This window comes from Macaca mulatta, chromosome 4, assembly GCF_049350105.2.
Source record: "Macaca mulatta isolate MMU2019108-1 chromosome 4, T2T-MMU8v2.0, whole genome shotgun sequence".
Lineage (NCBI taxonomy): Eukaryota > Metazoa > Chordata > Mammalia > Primates > Cercopithecidae > Macaca > Macaca mulatta.
The window spans coordinates 157,842,518-157,855,799 of NC_133409.1; the positions used below are offsets into that span (position 1 = coordinate 157,842,518).

The 13,282-nt window shown below is 40.3% G+C and overlaps 1 protein-coding gene across 20 annotated transcripts in view; it reads left to right on the forward strand.

Annotated features, from left to right (window-relative positions):
• CMAH (cytidine monophospho-N-acetylneuraminic acid hydroxylase) overlaps positions 1–13,282 on the forward strand; it is a 362,762-nt gene that overhangs the window by 180,725 nt on the left and 168,755 nt on the right. Inside the window, exon 1 of one of the 20 annotated variants that reach the window (XM_077998304.1) lies at positions 10,871–11,034. The exons of the other annotated variants lie outside the window; for them this stretch is intronic. The gene's annotated coding sequence lies outside the window, so the exon portion shown is untranslated. Of the gene's footprint in view, positions 1–10,870; positions 11,035–13,282 lie in introns of those variants that run through there. 20 annotated transcript variants of the gene reach the window in all.

The window sequence follows — 13,282 nt, forward strand, 5'->3', positions numbered from 1 at the left end:
ACACCTGTAATCCCAGCACTTTGGGAGGCAGAGGTGGGTGGATCACGAGGTCAGGAGTGCGAGACCTGCCTGACCAAGATGGTGAAACCCCATCTCTACTAAAAATACAAAAAAAAAAAAAAAATTAGCCAGGCGTGGTGGTGGGCGCCTGTAATCCCAGCTACTCTGGAGGCTGAGGCAGTGAACTGCTTGAACCTAGGAGGCAGAGGTTGCAGTGAGCCGAGATTGCGCCACTGCACTCCAGCCTGGGTGACAGAGGGAGACTCTGTCTCAAAAAAAAAACAAAACAAAACAAAACAAAAAACAATGCATAAAGCCACAAGGACAAAGAAAACAGGAGATAGTAGCGAACAAGAAAATTCAACATTTTGGAACTGAGAAAGCTAATAGAGGAATGGTAGGTGACTTAGCAGACAGGTGAAAGATAAACTCTCCAGGGAGAGAGTGAATAAAAAGCAAGTTAATTTCTATAGCAGAATCCAAGAAAAATCTCAGGAACTAGATACACAAGTTATCTCTAAATGTGGAAGTACAGAATGAAGGAGGATTGGTAAAGAATTTAAAAGCTCTAGACACTCCATAGATTCCCTCCTCTACCTTACAAAGCCAGTCTACTGCACCCCCTGCACAGCTGCCTCAGATGGGAAGTTAACTCTTTGGAGAGGTTAAACCAAAAAAGACCTAGTCTTGGAACAGCAGAGGGTAAAAGTGAGAAGCCATACCATATGGAAAGGGAAACATTCCTAAATATAAACCCCTCAAAAATTCCTTCTCTGTTTAGTTATCAGAAGTCTAGCAGCAAGGCTTATAATCCCATTCAGAGAATTGAAGAATTCCTCTCCTATGTTATTAATCATCTTTAAATGAAAAACCAATGAGATACTGACCTACGGGGACTGGCTAGTGAATAGGTCAAGTCCCCACCTGTCCCCCTCAATTGAGACCCACCATTTGACAAACCCTGCCCATTCATGTAAAGCTTCAGATCAGCTTTGTTATGCCTCACTGTAAATATAGACATCAAAGGCACACTGACATTTGAGGACAGCCTCTACCATGAAATGCCAGAGACCAAAACAAACAAACCCCAACAAGGGACGTAGAAGAGCATGGAAGTGAAAGAAAACTTCAAAAATCTGTAGTGAAAGACATTCTGCCTCTGGCTGCAATGGAATAACAAGGATTGGACATTCTCTCCCACCAAAACCCAGAAAAATATGCAGAACATAAAAAGCTCTTATTTTTTCAAACATTGGACATCAGGTAAGACAAGACTTTAATCACTAAAAGAAGTTGAAACAAACAAGGTGATCACTCTGATTGCCCCTGATTTCTTTCTGGAAATAACCAGATTGTGGATGCAAAGAGGGGGATCCTAAACAGAGTCTACTGAGTCAAGGAGATGTAGGGATCGGAGAGGCCAAGAGCGCTGAATGTTTCGAGGTAGAGTTCTAGGGAGGAGGGAGCTGTGCTGAAAAGAGCTCCAGAAATCTGCAGAGAGGTCTCTTTGAGTCCTTGCTGTGTATGTGGCCAGCCAGGCATAGGGTGAAACTCTACAAGGGCAGGCAAAAACCACTGGAGAGTTGTAAGGTGAACTACTTCTAGAGCTTACACGGGGCAGACAGATATTTGAGTTCTGACCAGTCCAAGTGGGAAGTTCTCTGTTCTCATTCTGGGCATCTAGTGGAGACTTTGAGAAGCTGGGAACAGAAGAGAAAATAAAATCCAAAGTAAATAGAAGAAAGAAAATAATACAGGTCATAGCAGAAATCAATGAAATTGAAATTGGACCCATAATTTTTTAAAATTAGTAAAATTTAATCTGGGTCTTTGCAAAAAAAAATATTAAATTTTATGCAACACGGCCGGGCGCGGTGGCTCAAGCCTGTAATCCCAGCACTTTGGGAGGCCGAGGCGGGCGGATCACGAGGTCAGGAGATCGAGACCATCCTGGCTAACACGGTGAAACCCCGTCTCTACTAAAAATACAAAAAGAAATTAGCCGGGCGTGGTGGCGGGCACCTGTAGTCCCAGCTACTCAGGAGGCTGAGGCAGGAGAATGGCGTGAACCCGGGAGGCGGAGCTTGCAGTGAGCCGAGATCGCGCCACTGCACTCCAGTCTGGGCGACAGAGCTAGACTCCGTCTCAAAAAAAAAAAAAAAAGAAAAAAAAAAATTTTTTATGCAACACTTGGTGGACTGATCAAGACAAAAAGAAGACACAAATGACCAATATTAGGAATCAGAAGGAGGGGGACATGATTACAAATATTAAAAGGGATAATATTGGAGCTATTATGAAGAACATTATGTCAATATATTTGACAGGTTAAATGAAACCTACACATCCCTTGAAAGATAGAAATGTCAAAAGTGTCTCAAGAAGAAATAGAAAAAATCTGAAAAACCCTATATATACTAAAGAAATTTGAATTTCAAAATAAAAACCTCTCCATCAAGAAAAGGAAAAACAGTCACATCAATTATCTCTATAGACACACACACACAAACAACCATAAGACAAAATTCAACACCCATTCAAAATAACAACTCTCATTAACTAGGAATAGAGGATAATTTCCTCAAATTAATAAATTAAATCTATGAAAAACCTATAGCTAATGTTATATTAAATGGTGAAAGCACTTAGTCCCCCTTATGCTTCCCCGCTTAAATCAGAACCAAGACAAGAGTATCTACTTTTCCTACTTCAACTCAATATTATGCTAGAAGTCTTAGCCATTCTAATAAGGCAAGAATAAGAAACGAAAGACATAATGGGCAGAAAGGAAGAAAAGCCTGTCTTATTTGAAGATGGCACGACTGTATACATAGAAAATCCTAAGCAGTCCAGGCGCGGTTGCTCACTCCTGTGATCCCAGCACTTTGGGAGGCCAAGGCAGGTGGATCACGAGGTTAGGAGATTGAGACCATCCTGGCTAACACAGTGAGACCCCATCTTTACCAAAAATACAAAAAGTTAGCCGGGCGTATTGGCGGGCACCTGTAGTCCCAGCTACTCGGGAGACTGAGGCAGGAGAATGGCGTGAACCCGGGAGATGGAGCTTGCAGTGAGCCGAGATCATGCCACTGCACTCCAGGCCGGGCAACAGAACAAGACTCCATCTCAAAAAAAGAAAGAAAAGAAAATCCTAAGCAAACTACCAAAAAAGCTACTAGAAATAATAAATGAGTCTAGCAAAGTTGCAGGACACAGGTCAATACACAATGAATTGGATTTTCACATACCAGCAATGAAAAATTGGTAACTGGCCGGGCGCGGTGGCTCACGCCTGTAATCCCAGCACTTTGGGGGGCCAAGGCGGGCAGATCACGAGGTCAGGAGATCGAGACCATCCTGGCTAACACGATGAAACCCCATCTCTACTAAAAATACAAAAAATTAGCCGGGTGTGGTGGCGGGCACCTGTAGTCCCAGCTACTCGGGACGCTGAGGCAGGAGAATGGCGTGAACCCGGGAGGCAGAGCTTACAGTGAGCCGAGATTGCGCCACTGCACTCCAGCCTGGGCAACAGAGCGAGACTCCATCTCAAAAAAAAAAAAAGAAAAAAAAAAGTAAAATTGGTAACTGAAATTTTTAAAAAATCATTTATAGTGACATCAAAGTATTTAATAAGCAGGGATGAATTTAATAAAACAGACACAAGACATGTACAGTGAAAGCTACAAAACATTGCCAAGACAATGTAATGAAGAGCTAAATAATTCTACAACATATCAATTTCCATGGGTTGGAAGACTCAGTCAATATGGTTAAGTTACCAATTCTTAAATTGAACTACAGACATTAATGAAATCCCAGTAAAAATATAAGGAGGATTTTCTGTGGAAATTAACAGGATAATTCTAAAATTCATATGAAAATCCAAAGGATCCAGCCTGGGTACTGTAGTTGGACCCCTTCTCTAAAAAAATGTTTTAAAAAAATACCCAGGCATGGTGGTGTGCACCTGTAGTCCCAGCTACTCAGGAGACTAATGTGGGTGGATTGCTTGAGCCCAGGAGGTTGAGACTGCATTGAGCCAGGATCATGTTGTTGCACTTCAGCCTGGGTGACAAAGTAAGACCCTGTCTCAAAAACAAATAAACATTGTATTTGTGAGAGGTGTCATATTGTTTAAAAAAAAAAAAAAGAAAGAAAAGAAAAACAAACAGAAGAATAGAAAATCCAAAGGAGTTAAAATAGTCAAAGCAATTTTGAAGAAGAACAAAGTTACAGAACTTATACTACCTAAATTTGAGACTTACTATAAAGCTGTTACAATTACAATTACATGTATCTACATGATATTGGGGTGGGGCACAGTGGCTAACACCTGTAATTCTGAGGTAGGAGGATCACTTGAGTCCAGGAGTTTGAGACCAGCTAGGGCAACATAGTGAGACCTCATCTCTATAAAATAAAAAAAGAAAGTGACATTGGCATTTTATTGTATGTATGTATGTATGTATCGAGACAGGGTCTTACTCTATCACCCAGGCTACAGTACAAGGATGCCTTCATAGCTCACTGCAGCCTCCTGGGTTCAAGTGATCCTCCTGCTGCTTCAGGCTGCCCAAGTGGCAAAAATCACAGGTGTGTGCTACCATGCCTGGCTAATGATTTTTATTTTTATTTTTTGTAGAGACAAGATCTCACTGTGTTGCCTAGGCTGGTCTCAAATTCCTCAAATTCCTCAAGTGATCCTCCTACCTAAGCCTCCCAAAGTGTAGGGATTTATAGGTGTGAGCCACTGCACCCAGCAAGAGAATAGATTTATAGATCAGCAGAACAGAATAGAAAGTACAGAAATAGTCCCACACATACTTGATCTATTGATTTTTTACAAAGGTACCAAGGTAATTCAATGAGAAGGAGTAGTCTCTTCAACAAATGGTGCTGAAGTAACTGATTATCCATATGGAAAACAATGATCTTTGACCTTTGCCTCATGCCATAACAAATATTAACTCTAAATGAATCAAAAGCTATACATAAAGTTTAAAGCTATAGATCTTCTAGATAACAACATAGTAGAAAGTCTTCATGGTTTGGGGTACACAAAATTTTATTGGATTGCATTCATAAAGCACAAGTCATAAAAGAAAAAAAACTGATAAACTGAACTCCATGAAAATTAAAAACTGCTGCCCCTTGAATTACACTGTTAAGAAAAGGGAAAAGGAACACATTTTCTCAATAACATATATTTGACAAAGGATGGGTGTAGAATATACAAGGAATTCTTATGACTCAATGATAACAATGAGCAAAACATTTAAACAGGCATTTCACCAAGAAAATATACGGATGACCAATGAGAATATGAGAAGGGGCTCAATACCATTAATCATCATAGAAATGCTAATTAAAATCATATTGAGTTTGAAAAGCTAAGGTGAGCAGATCACTTGAGCATAATCAGGAGTTCCAGACCAGCCTGGGCAACATGGCCAAACCCCATCTCTACAAAAAATTAAAAACTTAGCCAGGTGTGGTGTTGCTTACCTGTAGTTTCAGCTATTTGGGAGGCTGAGGTGGGAGGACTGCTTGCGCCTGGGTGGCAGAGGTTGCAGTGAGCCAAGATTGCTCCACTGCACTCCAGCCTGGACGACAGAGGGACACCACATCTCCAAAAAAAAAAAACACTGGGTGTGGTGTGTGCTTGGGGTCCTAGTTACTTGGGAGACTGAGGTAGAAGGATGGGTTGAGCCCAAGAGTTTGAGGCTGCAGTGAGCTACGATTGGGCCACTGCACTCCAGTTTGGGTGACAGAGGAGAGCGTGTCCCAAAATAAACCAATCAAACAACAACGAAAATACTAAACCATATTGAGGTACCACCACATCCACCAGAATGGCTAAAATTTAAAAGGCTGACAATATTAAACGTTGGTGAAGATGTAGAGTAAGTGGAACTCCCATGCAACGGATGGTAGGAATGTAAAATAATACAATTACTTTGGAAATATGTTGTCAGTTTTTTACAAAGTTAAGCAGATAATTAACATACAACTTTGCTATTTGCCTCTATATATTTACCTAAGTGAAATAAAAAAACATATGTTCCCACCAAGACTTATGTATGAATGTTTACAGCACTTTTATTTGTAGTAGCCGAAAACTAGACTGAAGTAAAATGCACACAGCAGATAAATGGATAAACACATTTAGCATAGTCATACATTAAAATAAATACTTGGTGGGGCATGGTGGCTCACACATGTAATCCCAGCACTTCGGGAGACTGAGATGAGCAGATCTCTTTAGCCCAGGAGTTCAAGACCAACCTGGGGAACATGGCAAAACCCTGTCTCTACAAAAAATAAAAATTAGGCCGCGCAGTGGCTCACGCCTGTAATCCCAGCACTTTGGGAGGCTGAGGCGGGCGGATCACAAGATCAGGAGATCGAGACCATCCTGGCTAACACAATGAAACCCTGTCTCTACTAAAAATACAAAAATTAGCCGGGTGTGGTGGCGGGCGCTTGTAGTCCCAGCAATTCGGGAGGCTGAGGCAGGAGAATGGCGTGAACCTGGGAGGCGGAGCTTTCAGTGAGCCGAGATAGTGCAACCACACTCCAGCCTGGGCGACAGAGCGAGACTCTGTCTAAAAAAAAATTAAAATTAAAATTAAAAGTTAGCTGGGCATGGTGATGTGTGCCTGTAGTCCTAGCTAGCTACCTGGGAAGCTAAGGTGGAAGAATCACCTGAGTCCAGAAGGTCGAGGCTACAGTGAGCCATGATCCCACCACTGCACTCCTGCCTGGGTCACAGAGTGAGATCTTGTCTCAAAAAAATAAATAAAGAGAGAGAAATACTCAGAAATAAAACGAAAAGAACTGATAATATATATGGCAATATGGATGAATCTCAAAAACATTATGCTGAGAAAAAGAAATCTAGACACAAAAGAGTATGTACTTGTGGTAACAGGAGGCATACATTTGTCTAACCTCAGATTCCATGGGGATTCTATTTTTGCAAATCAGAAAAGATAAAATAACTCTCAGAATTTTATATGTATTACCAGAAATGTTTATTTCTGGAGGTTATTGGGAAGAATCTGCTTTCTACCTCATTCAGGATGTCAGCAGAATTTAGTTCCTTGTGATTATGGAACTGAAATCTGTTTCCTTGCTGCTGTCACTCAGGGCCCATTCTCAGCTCCTAGGGCCAGCTTACTTTCCTGGGCATGTGGCCGCTTTCCATTTTCAAAGTGAGCAAAGCTAGAATCTCTCTTGCATCAAATTCCTCTCATGCTTGTAACCTCTTTCACCAGAAAGAGACTTGTCCTTTTTAAGGATTCACCTAGACAGGTCAGGACCACCAAATATAGTCTTTCTCTTTTTATTTTTATTTTTATTTATTTATTTATTTATTGAGACAGGGTCTCACTCTGGTTGCCCAGGCTGGAGTGCAGTGGTACAATCTTGGCTCATGGCAGCCTCAACCTCCCAGGCTCAAGTGATTCTCCCATCTCAGCCTCCTGAGTAGCTGGGATTACAGGCGCACACCACCATGCCAGCTAACATTTTTGTATTTTTAGTAGAGACAGGGTTTCACTACATTGCTCGGGCTGGTCTCACACTCTTAGACTCAAGAAATCTGCCTGCCTTGGCTTCCCAGAGTGTGAGATTGCAGGCGTGAGCCACCGCACCCAGCTAGTCTCTCTCTCTCTCTTTATTTATTTATTTATTTATTATACTTTAAGTTCTGGGATACATGTGCAGAACATGCAGGTTTGTTACACAGGTATACAAGTGCCATGGTTATTTGCTGCACTCATCAACCTGTCATCTAGGCTTTAAGCCCCGCATACATTAAGTATTTGTCCTAATGCTCTCCTTCCCTTTCCCCCTCACCCTAGTCCCTCTTTCTTAAAGTACTGTACATAACACAACCTAATAATGAAAGATCCCATCATATTTACAGGTCCCTTCCATGCTCTAGGGGAGGAAATATACCACAATCTGCTACCACAATAAAGTTGGCATAAAACAGAGAGAGAAAAAATTAAGAGAAATTTCAGCAAATCATTGTATTGTGGATACTGAATGATGGGCTATACATGTTTTTGTTCAGTTTTACTGAACTTTGGTGTGTGTGTGTGTGTGTGTGTGTGTGTGTGTGTGTGTGTTGTATTTTCAGCATATTGATCAATCACAAAAAGAATATTAAACTACTTTTATTGCAAATGTAATTATTTTTCACATTCCTTTTCTACTTTATTAATATCTATATACTCAGGATTAACCTTTGTTGCTTGCTTCTCTCCTCTGGAACCTGATATCTGGGGCAATTTTAGGAAGTAATTTCTGAAGTGGGGGCAATAAATAAGTCAAGCTAAAAAAAAGAAAATAGCAGTTTGAGAAATCTTTCCAAATTTTCTGTTTAAAAAATCTGGCCACATAAGAAGTGAAAATGATAATAATAGCCATCAATGATGTAAGCCACTGACGCATTTCATCAGCATTGCTTACCTTCTGCTTTCCCCTTGTTCAGTGTCATCACATGAATTGTCATAAAAATAAGATGATTATCGTTCAATTGCTCATTAGTTCAGGCTGTGGAGATCTCCTAAAAAGGATAACTTATCTTGTGAGACCTCACTATTTGTTACTAGAGAAAAGTGTGGGATGTTTTGGATTGCAAATGGAAAGTTTTCCTCTTTAACTGAACTCTTGAGATTGTAGTGAAATCATCCATGCCCTGAAGCATCATAATCGTTCCCATATGGACGAATTCATTCAAGAAACAGTTATATTTGCGTATATAGATTATCCTTAGAAGTACTTAGTCCCTGTTTCGGGAATCTTTGAGTTCAAACAGCTCTCAAGGGTGTATAAGAGGATTTTACTCCTCCTACCCACCTCCCCATTACAACTCAGTTCCCTAGTGTTTTCCTCCAAATATTTTTAAGAAGTGAGGTAAGCTGGCTCTGAGGCTTCTAAATTCTGAATTCTGGCTCATTTTCACTGAGTCATTCTGGAGGTCCTAGCCTTGAAACAACTTCTCTTTTGTTCCAATAAACAATAAGCTTAAGAAAAAAGGTTAACTGTCTAATAGCCCCATGATTCCCTTGGCTATCTAGCTAGAAACTCTGTTTGCAAATCTGCTATGTCTTTGATGAATAGGAAATTTACAAATAATTCACAATTATGTTGAGTTAGTGCAGGTAGGGAGTTATCAGACAGCCAAGTTACTTTAAAAGTCACCTGTTGGAAAAGTGGTAATTTAAAAACCTGCTCAGTTTTTACCTTTCTTTCTGGTGATGACCTTAATATCGTATTGCACCCTTTGTTATCTTTTCAGGTATTTAGATTTTCTTTTCCTTTATTGCTGATATTGTTATTGCTCTATGAAGCAATACAACTATTAGCCATCTGCTTCTCTTCCTCTTTTGGACAATTGACATTTTGTCAAATGGCAAAAAAACAGTATCAACCATACTAAGTAATAACTAACATTTATGAACCCTTCTTTCATGTTGAAGACAAAGCACTTTAAGTGTTTTATCTCGTGTAACTCTCAAGACAACTTAAGAGGTAGGTGCTTTTATTATCTCTAGTATTTAAATAGGGAAGCTTCACCCCACACGGGTTAGATAACTGTCCGTAAGTCACACATGGACACCACAGAGTAGTTCTGATTACAGGTTGTGGTACTTCTACAGATTCCTAATCTAAAATGCCAGTAAAGAAGTGACTGCTACTGCCATCTGCTGGTAACTAGCAGAGTTGCTAGCTACTTTTGCTCATGCTGCAACTAAAAATCTGTACAAATTAGTGTTTGCAATGAGAGCTCTCTTCTGATACACGTTGGTGTCTCATGATGCCATCTATCATGCTCGTGTTTAGAACAGTCCCTGACACACAGTAGGCACTCAGTATTTATGGAATGAACAAATGGAGATCCCAGGAGAGTTTTTGTTGGTAAAACTTCTCAAGTTGTCCTGAAAGAACATAGACGCTGTCTCCACACAAAGCAATGGTGGTGTTTTTCTTCCCTTTTTTCTTGAGATGGAGTCTTGCTCTGTTGTCCAGGCTGGAGTGAAGTGGCATGATCTTGGTTCATTGCAACCTCCACCTCCTGGGTTCAAGTGATTCTTCTGTCTCAGCCTACTGGGTAGCTGGAATTATAGGTGCGTGCCACCACACCTGGCTAATTTTTATATTTTTAATAGAGACGGGATTTCACCATGCTGGGCAGGCTGGTCTTGAACTCCTGACCTCAGGTGATCCACCCACCTCAGCCTCCCAAAATGCTGGGATCCCAAAGTATTGGGATTATAGGCATGAGCCACCACACACAGCCTATGATGCTGTTTTTCAAGTATTTACTTCGTTCACTGTGCTGTCTCTGCATTTACAATATCCTTTGCATTTCCTTGCTATAACCTAGTTTACAAGTGGAGTCTCACTCATATTTAAATCTAACTTTATCAGCTACATTGTATAGGTTTTAGAAGGAATCCTAGTTTCAGAACTGAAAAAGACCTGAAAAATCCTGGCTAGTGTTTCCCAAGCCCTGTTTCAAAAGACGGTGATTTTTAAAAGTTTAATAGACAAATAAGTTTCAGAAACAGTACAGTAGATACATTTCCCTTTTTTTTTCACTGTAGAACTTCTCAGAGTATTTAACATGCTACTGTGCATTAGAAGTCTTTGAGAAGGGTTATACATAAAACTGTATTTGGCAGCTTGGGCTGCCATAAAAAAATACCATGGGCTAGGGGCTTAAACAAGAAAAATTCATTTTCTTACAGTCTGAAGGTTGGAAGTTCAAGATCAAGGTGCTGACCAGTTAGGTTTCCAGTGAAGGCTCTCTTCCTGGCTTGCACATACCTGCCCTCTTGTTTTGTCTTCACAGGGTCCTTCCTTGGAGGATGGTCTTGGAGAGAGTGAGAGGTGCTCTTCTTATGTCTCTTCTATTAATGACACCGATCCAGTTGGATCAGTTCTGCACCCTTATGACCTAATTCAACCTTAAATACTTCCTTAGAGGCCCCATCTCCAAATACAGCCACAGAAGAGGTGAGGGCTTCAAAATATGAATTTGGGGGGACACAAACATTCAGTCCACTTCCCAAATAGTACTTGATCACAGATTCTTTCTCGTTTAGCTCCTATTAACATCCTAAGGGACATTAGTGTTTTGTGGAACTCACTTGGAAATTTCCAATATACCAAACTCCGGTTACTACAGATGGAGCCCAGTGAGAATAATTTTCCTAATATCATACAGCTAGTTATTGGCAGAGCTAGAACTCTCACTTTAAGTCTTGTTTTCATGATATCATGCTTGTTCTATTTTATTTTTCCATATGAAAATAAACACTAGTACTGCCTTTGCAGAACTTTACAGTTATAAAGGGGATATGAACTAACATTTATTGAGTGCTACTATGTGACTTTTCTACCCTCCCCCATGCTAAATGGGTTAAACATTCCAGATTTTATGACTGTTGCATTTCACATCATGATTTAATAAATGCTTAAATGATAGTCTCTATGGGATGAGTCACTGAGAGTCCGCCCTGAGAGGTACATCTTGCTGATTTTCTATGTGTCAGGCACATAGAAAATGTTTCTTTTTTCTTTTTCCTTTTTCTGAGACAGAGTCTCGCTGTGTCGCCCAGGCTGGAGTGGAGTGGTATTATCTTGGTTCACTGCAACCTCCGCCTCCTGGGTTCAAGGAATTCTCCTGCCTTAGCCTCCCAAGTAGCTGGGACTACAAGCACCTGCCACCACACCTGGCTAGTTTTTTTTTTTGTATTTTCAGTAGAGATGGGGTTTCACTGTGTTAATCAGGCTGGCCTAGAACTCCTGACCTCGTGATCTGCCCGGCTCGGCTTCCCAAAGTGCTGGGATTACAGGCATGAGCCACCGCGCCTGGCAGCCTTTTTTTCTTTTTTAAAACATTTTAATCTTTTAAAAACCTTTAAACTGACAAATAATAATTGTACATATTCATAGGGGTATATAGTGATGTTTTGAAACATAATGTATGGTGATCAGATCAGTGTAATTAGCATATCCATAATCTGAAACAATGATCATTTCTTGAGTTGGGAACATTCTGTATCCTCCTCCTCCTCTAGCTATTTGAAACTAAATATTACCTACAGTGGTATAGAACAATAGAAGTTATTCCTTCTATCTACCTGTAATTTTGTCCTTTAACAAATCTCTCCCTGTCCTGCCCCCAACCCCCCCTTCCATTGACCCTCCCCAGCCTCTGGTATCCTCTGTCCTACTTTTTGCTTCTACGAGCTTAACATTTTTTTTTTTTTTTTAGCTTCCACATATGTGTGAGAACATGTGGTGTTTAACTTTCTGTTCCTGGCTTATTTCACTTAACATAACGTCCTCCAGTTCCAGCCGTGCTCACATTGGCCTTTTTTTAATGCTCTAGAAAGTTATATTGTTTTCTGCCACAGACTTTATAATGCTGTGTTCTTTTCTACTCTTCCTTTTTACTTCCCACCCTGTTCTCCTGCACTTCAGATGCATAGAATTGTGTTAACTATAACCTTTGGGTGTTAATTTGCCATCATCCTTGATCCATTCACAACACCGTTCAATAATATAATAAACATCCAATTCAATAATCAGAATAAGTAACCTATATTTATCTATCTACATGTGCCTTTCTTGTCTCATCCCATTGGATCTCCCTCAAATAACATTTTGATCCTAAATGTTAGATTTATCGTTTGTTTGCTTTTTGTTGTTTTTACTTGCCTAACCACACACACCACCACACACACACACACACAACCTCTATTGGTTATATGGTTTCCTGGTTTTTTGTTTTGTTTTGTTTTGTTTTGTTTTTTTACAGTCCAGAGGTCTTTTATTTTATTTCTTCAACACCTATTATGCATGAATTCATAGGGAAGAGATTCCAGCATTCCAGCAGCTCAGGCGCTTTCCCATTGGTTCTCACACAGTGTGCTTCTCTGGGTGGAGCAGGCTGGTGCTTCAGTTGAACCTAGGTACTTTTCTCTTTGGCTTCCTTCTTTTTCTGATCATTTTCCTTCACACATTTCAGGAAGCTACATCGGCTCTTAGAGTGTTTAGTGTACTCAATACGCACATTAATTCTCTTGGCAAGAATCTTGCCCTTAACTTGTTTGTTTAAAACAATGCCAAAAGCATGCTGGGTAAAATTGTAGACTCTTCCAGTTTTGCCATGGTAACACCTGTGGGACATTCATTTTTGAACAGTACCCATTCCCTTGATGTCTACATTATCACCTTTCTTATAGATTTGCATATA